Source organism: Protopterus annectens, chromosome 1.part2 (assembly GCF_019279795.1).
Source record: "Protopterus annectens isolate FY-2018-M chromosome 1.part2, PAN1.0, whole genome shotgun sequence".
In the NCBI taxonomy this organism is placed as follows: Eukaryota; Metazoa; Chordata; order Ceratodontiformes; family Protopteridae; genus Protopterus; species Protopterus annectens.
In genome coordinates, this window is record NC_056727.1 from 17,062,195 (window position 1) to 17,071,795 (window position 9,601).

The following is a 9,601-nucleotide window of genomic DNA, read 5'->3' on the forward strand; positions in this document are numbered from 1 at the left end:
TTCTGGTGGAACTGCCACTGAGGATGGGGCTTGTCCCCCCGGTAGCAGGTCCAGACAGAAACTTGTCCCCTGTCATACAGTCCCAGACGTGGTGTGTAGGGGGCTCAATAATGGGTTTTGAGGTCAGATACACCAGCTCAAGGGCAGAGTGTCACATTTAGAGGGTGAGCCTGCCCCTCCTAGACAGCCCCCAGCACAGCCACCTTTGTGGCTGTTTTGGTGCAGTGGTGGCTGCCCATGTCTGGGGACCTCCATCCCACTGTTTCCATCTGGGGCTTATGGGCTTGTGACTGCTGAACACCCCTCCCTGTCCAAGGTGTATCCCCCCACATGTGTCATATACCGACCCTGTATGCTGTCTTGTCTGTCATCCTACCCAACCTATCCTCCTCGAGCATACCTACTCTCCTTCCCCCACATCCCACTCTCAACATACAGAAACAAAACGCCAATCAGTTCCTAGAACAACATTTGCCCCATACATAACTGTCCATTTCACACACAGCTGTCAGGATGGCCGAGTGGTCTAAGGCGCCAGACTCAGGGTAAAATAATTCTTCCAGTGTAATGGGTATTCTGGTCTCCGAATGGAGGCGTGGGTTCAAATCCCACTTCTGACATTACTTTGGGTTGGGAGGGTGGCCTAATGGTTAAGGTGTTTGCCTTACAAACACAAGGTGCAGGGTTTGAGTCTCACAAGGGATAACTGGCTAAGCTTAAAATGGCTCGCAAGGGCAGCTAGCTTAGTACTAATCTATGAATCTATGAATCTATGAATCTATGTCCACTGAACTCATGTAACCTTTTTAATTTGCATCACAACATACTCCAGTTGTCCTCACCCCTGTCTCTCAGGCACACGATCCTGGTATGCACATGACTCCTAAAGGTTCCAGGTACACATGATGCAGATGACCCCATTGTACACACGACACTACTGGTCCCTCTATGGTTACCCCATTTACCTTTTTCATGATGATGATGATGTCGCACACAGCACCTTGCAAGAGTACTATTTTCACATAATGATTGGACAGGAACTGTTGTGTTAATGTAAATAAAATGCACAGAATGATGTATTTGACCAATGTACAAATGTTTGCATGTATGAATGACACATGTCTGTCTGAGGGAGTCTTGATATTACATAGGACAACACTACTACATAATACAGGCATTGCTGGTGTTTCCCTTTTCATTCCTTTTAATGCTTTGTTGTCACATGGGATGTTCTTGATATATATATATATATATATATATATATATATATATATATATATATATATATATATATATATATATATATATATATATATATATGTATGCATCTATATCTGGACATAAACACACACACATACATCTACATGGTGGAACACATTTTCTATACTGTTGAATGACTGTGCTGGATGATATGTTTGTGATGACATCCTATGTCAGCATATCTGCCATGGCTTAGTGGTAAATCACATTGGCTGTGGTGTGCAGGGTCCTGGTTTCGAGCCTTGCAGAGGCCATTTATTTTGTTGCTGGGCAGAACAAGGCCATTGGATACGGAGTGATTAAGGCACATTAAAGGAGTTGTGAGTGGGTGTGTGTGGGTTTGCGCAGAGCTAACCTCTGGTTACAGTTTCTTACAATCATTTAGCCTCTACATTGCTTCACCAGTGTGATACTCACATACTGGCGGCCAAACAGGCTTACACCCACTTGATGTTCTTTGTGTTTCGCTGTTGCAGTCATTACATTTGGGTAATCTGCTGGCAGGTTGACCTCAGTCGGCCTGAATTCCAAAGTCTTGGGTCCCGTGTCAGTTGCTGTCTTCTCTTCCATGATGCCAGGTCGTCAGAGGTATAAAACATGCAGCCGATGCCATTTTCTTTAGTCTTTCTTGCTGCGCAGTGCCTGAAGCAGAAGTATTTCGCAAGTGCCGGTCGGCCGACTACTGAAATATTCAAGTTTGAGTTTCAGAACCGAACTCTTCACTAAAACTAAGTACCCCATTGGGGAAACTTCTTTCTTGCTTTTTACCGATGTCAGAAAAAGTTAATAATTGTATTACATGTGGGAAGCAAATACCTCATAAGGATTTCCATTTATATTGTATTCCTTGCCTAGGCCCTGATCACAATGTGCCTGGCTGTCGGTTTTGTGCTAGATTTAACCAACGCACTATTAAGCGTCAGTATATTTTTGCATCAAAGTATTTTGGAAACAGATTTAACTACCCAGAAATGTCATTGGATAGCAATCCGACTACCGGAGTACATAAAAAATGCAAAGAAAAGGACAGAGAAAGGCAGTCGAGATCCAAAACTGATGATGAAGCTTCTCCTAAGCCAGTTGCCAGTTCACCGGTACTCAGTGAGGTGCTTTCGCAGCCCCTGATACCCGCTACCTTCGAGTCGCAGGCCTCTACCGACACCCATGTGGAGTCCGGCATGCCACAAGAAACTCAAGGTATTGGACTGACGGATGTATCTCCCTCGGATGGGTCCGGAGCCGCTGAGCAGGCACCAGCTTCTGAGGGTGTATTCCGACCTCAACATTTGTATATCAAACCGACGACAGCTGCAAAATCAAAGACAAAAGCAACTTCTAAAACTAAAAAATGACACCTGAGCCACGTGCACAGGCCTCTATGCCTAAAAAACAGATGATCAAAAGGGCTGAAGACCTTATTACTTTGATCAGGGGTACCCATCCCCCTCCAGATAAGAGGCCTAGGAAAGAAACAGACTATGAATCTTCAGATCAGGTTTCTATTTCTTCTGATTCCTCTTCTGATCAGGAATTATCTTTACCTCCCTATGAGGATTCTGATGCTGAGGAGTCTATTCCAATTGAATTTCCTCCTAAGGATTATTCATTTGGAGAAACCTTGCATACTTTGAGGGAGCATTTTAACTGGGAGAGTCAAGATTTCTCAGAATCAAAAAAGAGGCTCAGGGATTTCCTTCTTCTCCCTCAGCACAAGCCTTTAGCCATTCCCCCTGTTTTAGACATTGTGGATGATGTGTTTTCGGAGTCAAGCTTGACCTCTGACTCCTTACCTCTGGCTCCCAGTAAGCCTGACAGATATTACAGGGTCCCTGACTCACATAAATTTTTACTTAGAAACCCTGCTGCTGATCCTGAAACTATTTCACAGGGTCCAAACGGAGTTAAGGCCTCGACAGCAAAAAAATCGCACCCCCTCTGTCAGAGATTCAAGGGCACTGGACAGATGGGGAAAAAGTTTTATACATCTGTAACCTTGGCAATCAGGGCCTTAAACTGTCAATTTCATATGCTTAAGTACCAGCAACATGTTATGGGATTGCTGAAACAGAAAATTATGTTGATTTCAGAATGTGCAGAAAATAAAGAATTGCAGGAATTATTGCATGCTGCGGTAGCATTGTCGCCTCACAGTTAGACGTTGCCTGTTTGATTCTCAGTTAGAGTGTCTTCTGTGTGGCGACATACATGAATGAACATTCCTTCGGTGAAGGTTGTGCATTAGGCCCGGCAAGCCAGTACGTAAAAATCTACTGCCAATCATTAGCAGACCAGAGTTCCACTGTGGCGACCCCTAACCAGGAAAAGCTGAAAGACACAAGCATTGAATGCAGCTGAACAAGTTGGAAAGCATACTTTGCAATGTGGTTTTGATTCTTTGGAGGCCTCCTGCAGGGCCACAGTTACTGAATCTGTGATTAGGAGGCATGCCTGGTTAAAGGAACAAAATTTGCCTAATCATGTTAAAGCTAAATTGCTAGATGCATCTTTACAGCATGATTCTCTGTTTAGTATTAAGGCAGAAGAGGTTTAAAAAAAAATGGAAGACAAAGCTAAGTCTATGCAAACTGTTAAAGACTTCTTACAAGTGCAGCCAACAAGATTCAGTAGACACTGGCCTACAAAAAATTGGTCCTTTCCAGTGTCAGACAGAGCTCAAAGGAGCAAATCCAGATGCCCTAAGGGTTCCAGATACCAGGCACAAGATTCATACAGGTCAAAGCAATGGGGCGCATCCACCTCCAAATCAGGAGTAGATAAAGCGCAAACCTACAGAAAGCAATCCCAATGACTTCCCTCTGCCTACACCAAGCACTTATCTTTTGGCAGCACCCATAGGGGGAAAATTAGCACTTTTCGCTCAAAATTGGCAGTTAATAACCCAGGACAAGTGGGTACTAAACATCATATCACAGAGATACAGATTCCATTTCCACACTCTGCCAAGGGACAATGGTTGGCCAGATCTGCCAAAAAAATCAATGGGCAGAGGCACAGAAACAGGTTACATCCCTCCTGGAAATGGGGGTCATTCAGACAGTACCAGAACAGGAAAAAGGACAAGGTTTTTACTCAAGACTGTTCTTGGTACCCAGAAAGGACAAGGCCTGGCGGCCAATACTGGATTTATCGATTTTGAACACATACCTGGACATTCCAAAATTCAAGATGCTGACTTTGCAGCAGCTTCTGCCCATGCTGGGAAAGAAAGCTTGGCTGGTGACTTTAGACCTAAAAGAGGCATACCTGCATGTCCCAATAAGACAGTCGTGCAGAAGATACCTCAGATTCAAGGCAGGCTTAATGCATTACCAATTCTCGGCACTGCCCTTTGGCTTATCTACTGCGCCCAGGGTCTTTACAAAGTGCCTGGCACAAGTAATTGCATTTTGCAGACAAAGAAGTATACAAATATATCCTTACTTGGATGACTGTCTCATTCAAGCAGAGAACAAGGACACTCTTCTTCGACACCTGGCATTTGTGAAAAGGCTTCTAACATGCCTAGGGTACACAATAAATGAAAAGAAATCACAACTGGTACCCGTTCAAAAGATAACATTCCTGGGTGCAAGCTTGAATACAACTGCCCAGATGGCTTACCTCACGCCAGACAAACAAAGGCAATTGACTACTACTTCAAACTGATGGCAACAAAAACCCAGTCTTCTGCAAGACAAGTTCTGCAGGCTCTGAGCTTCATGGCATCCTGCATCCTGCTAATTCCATATGCAAGACTGCATATGAGGAAACTTCAATGGTACCTAAAAAGTTTATGGAGTCACCATTCACACAGTCTGGAAATAATGATTCCTCTCATTCCCTGCCTGCAACAGGAGTTTCTATGGTGGGCAAAGGCCTGTCACCAAAACATGGGATGGCCCTTCACTCTACCCCCTGCCAGCCAAACCTTAACAACAGACGCATCACCAAAACAAATGCATTTACATATCAACCAGAAAGAGATGCTAGCTGTTCAAAATGCCCTAACAGCCTTCAAGGACTTACCATCCAGGACAACTAATGATAAAGACGGACAACACCACAGTCATGTGGTATATAAACAAGCAAGGGAGCACACACACATACCCCCTTTGCAGATTAGCCATGACACTGTGGGACACAGCTTTGACCTACCAAATACATCTTCAAGCTCAATTCCTGCCAGGAAAACAAAACACTCTGGCAGATGATTTAAGCAGAAATCTTATGGATCCTCAAGAGTGGAAACTAAATCCACAAGTCTTTAGCATGATAACAGAGAAATGGGGGAGCCCAGACAAAGATCTATTTGCCTCTCCTCAAAATTATCAATTGAAAAGATTCTGCACAAGGACTTATCACAGACAAGCATGGAAAGTGGATGCCCTATCCTTCAGTTGGAAAAACCTATCAGTTTACGCCTTTCCTCCTCTGCCTCTTCTACCCAAGGTCCTCCTAAAAGTCAGACAAGAGAAGCCAAAGATGATATTAATTGCCCCAGACTGGCCCTGCCAATACTGGTACCCAATCCTAAGGAACCTCTCTCAATACCCAGCTTGGACCTTGCCTCAAAGATCACAACTACTGTCCCAACAAAACAATCGGATCGTGCACAGTCAACTACAGACTCTTAACCTGGCAGCATGGCTAATCATGTAATCATACAAATGACACCTCTCAGTAAAGCTGCAATGGATGTCATTCTGGAAGCCAGAAGGCCTAGTACTAGAAAATCTTATGCTGACAAATGGAAGAGATTCTGGCTTGGAATCAAGCACAAGGAACTGATACAGCAGAACCACATATTCCTCAGATATTACAATACTTGACTGAGATTCTTGACAAAGGCCTATCTTTCTCATCAATCAAAATCCATGCCTCTGCCATTTCGGCTCATTACAATACAGAACCACCAATCTTTTCTCATCCTTTACTAAAGCAGTATCTTAGAGGAACCAAAAATTTAAGGCCTCCTAGAAGATCACCATTACTTGCATGGGACCTCAATTATGTGTTGGAAAAGCTCACCCTGCCTCCATTTGAACCAGCTGCGACCGCTGATATAAAGTTCTTATCATGGAAGACAGCTCTGCTACTAGCAATTACTTCAGCAAGAAGAGTTTCAGAGCTACAGACCCTCATGGCCGTAGAGCCTTTTATCATATTTCACCCAGACAGGGTGTCACTGAGGACAAATCCTACTTTTATGCCTAAGGTGGTTTCAAGTGTGGCTCTTAACCAAACAATTCATCTGCCAAACTTTTATCCAAATCCGCAGAACAAAGGGGAGAGAATTCTGCATTCCTTGGATGTACACAGACAGCTAATAGTCTACTTAAGCAGGACAAAAGCTCTAAGAAAAAATGAGAAATTACTAGTGTCATATGCTGCAGGATCAGAAGGAAAAGCTATTTCAAAGCAGACAATTTCAAAGTGGATAAGCCACTGCATCCGTTTCTGCTACTTACACCATGGTAAACCTGTGCCCAAGGGCATTAGGTCTCATTCCACCAGAGCTGCAGCTGCTTCAGAAGCCTTTCTCAGATGAGTACCAACCAAAGACATTCTAGAGGCTGCTATTTGGAGTTCTGTTCACACCTTTACAAAGCATTACCATTTGCCTCTCTACTCTAGGTCCAGGGCAGGCTTTGTCACTGCAGTGCTGCAGGGCCTTAGAGCTGCACCTAATGCTGTTTAGCTCCAACCTCCCAACCATAACTTTGGGATTCTACCCAAATGTAATGACTGCAACAGTGAAACATGAAAAACATAGTACAGTTGTGTACACTTACCATAAATGTAGATGTTCGAGTGTATTCACTGTTGCAGTCCAGGTTACCATCCCACCACCCCCCTGTCATTCTAAAGTTTATCGTTCCTTCTCTATCCTCTGCAACCTATGTAGTGTATTTGCTTGTAGATGAAGGTAAAGTTTATTTTTATGCATGTATATATATATATATATATATATATATATATATATATATATATATATATATATATATATATATATATATATTGCTAGCTTTTTGGGGGCTTCTGACATTGGGGGCAAGAAAAACTAAAGAAAATGGTGTTGGCTGCATGTTTTATACCCCTGATGACCTGACGTCATGGAAGAGAAGACAGCAACTGATGCAGGACCCAAGAATTTGGAATTCAGGCCGACTGAGGGCAACCTGCCAGCAGATTACCCAAATGTAATGACTGCAACAGTGAATACACATGAACATCTACATTTATGGTAAGTGTACACAACTGGACTTTCCTGCACTTGCAAATGCACTGCATTTGGTGTTTGCATCTGACACTCACACCCCTGGGAGGGAGTGAGGACTATGATATTACCTTGTGATGCCTATTACATTGGATTACATGCCTATAGTATCGGGAATGGCTGCCCATTAAGTCTAAGCATGCCGTTCAACTGTACAGAATCTGCGGCCTGTCCAGAGTTTGATTCTTACTATTGCTGTGTTCCTCTTACAATCTGCACCTGTCTGGCTAATACATGGGAACTGAAACCATTCAATACAAATAAGTAATTGGGTTTTGGAACCCACATCCTTCAGCTGAGTCATGCTATTGCATGCCTATTATTCTATCATCTTTCTGAGGTTGTAAGTGGAATATGTGCTTTCTGTCCCTATCAGACCTCTCAAACGAATGGGGAAAAATATCAACTGAATCAGGGACAAGTCATGACAACATCAGGGGCACATTTAAATTATTGCTGCTATTAACCTGACACATTGACAGACTCAGAGCATATGAATTCATATACATTTTCTGAGGTAAATGATGTTTATAACTCTTAATTGTTGTCATTATTCATTATGTGTAATTCACCACCTTTCCTCCAAACGTCACTAGTTTTAAGAGGGATTAAGTGGGACAGAGTTAGAATTTGAGGCAAAATCAAGGACGTCCCTGAAAATCAGGGACAGTTGAGAGGTATGGTCTCTATTTGTTCTCCCAATGGTTTCTGTCCTGTCCAGTGGATTTGCTCTTAGGGGTTGAGAGGTATGGGCATAAGCTATGCCCATTTCGGAATATTGCTTACATCCCCTGGGCGGTCCTAATAGTACTGCACCAGCCAACACCTACACACCTAGGCCCATAATTACATACCCATAGATCCCCCACCTGCCCCTCCTCTACATCCTTACTGTGAGTGCAGGTGGGGTATAAACACACCACTACACACTGCCCACTCTCCACGTGTTGGGACACATGTCATATGTTGTGTCAACCTATAGGTTATCAGGCTTGCACAACTAACTGGTTCATGTACGTCTACAGCCTGGTTTGATGAATCATTACAGGGACTGACTCCGATGATCAGTAATTTTTGGGTGTCCCACAAGTGACATTGATGGCTTTGTTTCAAGATTAGACATGGCAGGTTTCTCCCACTGGTAGTGTCCTGCCAGTGGTCTGGGATGCAGTGGTGTGTTTACTTTTATTGTGTGTCTCTATGTTTCACCAGCCTAGCTGGGGGGGGGGGTTGATGCTACGTGTTACACGTTTATTGATTGGACCCCTCACCCCCATATGCACGGCCTGTGAGCATATGTAATTCGTAACTGCTGTATCATATCCTAGCTATATACATGTGTATATTTACAGTCACACACACATATATATATTTATATATATATATATATATATATATATATATATATATATACTATATACGGATATATCTGTATATGTATGCATACATGTATATATTTATATATTCCTGTCTATATATATCTAACAACATATGGGTCTATGGGTGTCTGCATATGGATATAGCTGTATGTATTCAGGCACCTAGGTGGTGCGACATCCACCTGTGGGACAGCTGGATGTGGACACATGGCAGGATGACAAATTAGCTGCAGTGACAAATGACTGTGGACAATTCCCTGTCAGAATTGAGGAAACCCCTACACCCTAACCACAGGTGGCACATACAAACCCCCACAATGATACACTGTGCACCCCCTTAGAAGCCACCATGTGCAACTGTCAGTGGAACATGTGGCTGGCATGGCATGCCACGTGGGCATGAAAGTGGTACCATGTAACCTGTGTGCTGTGGGCAAGGCCTTTATTAATTGAATATGCAATGTGATGTGTGTAGTGCTTGGTGCGTACTAAACTCAAATAGTATCACAACTTGTAGAAATGTGCCACAGCACGGAGGAAATCCAGCACATCATTGTAGTCACACTTATGTTGTAAGATGTGCTTTAGGCGATGCTCCCTTACTACAATAGCCTTCCTACGCGGTGTTACAGGCATCCCCCTCAGAAGAGATTCACATCGGGTATCAGTCAGGTTCTGCTCCTGC

The 9,601-nt window shown here is 43.4% G+C and overlaps 1 non-coding gene across 1 annotated transcript; it reads left to right on the top strand.

Moving 5' to 3' along the window:
• Positions 1-507: 507 nt before the first annotated feature.
• TRNAL-CAG lies at positions 508-620 on the top strand. Its single transcript has 2 exons — positions 508-545; positions 575-620. It is a non-coding gene; the product is annotated as a tRNA-Leu (tRNA).
• The last annotated feature ends 8,981 nt before the right edge of the window (positions 621-9,601 follow it).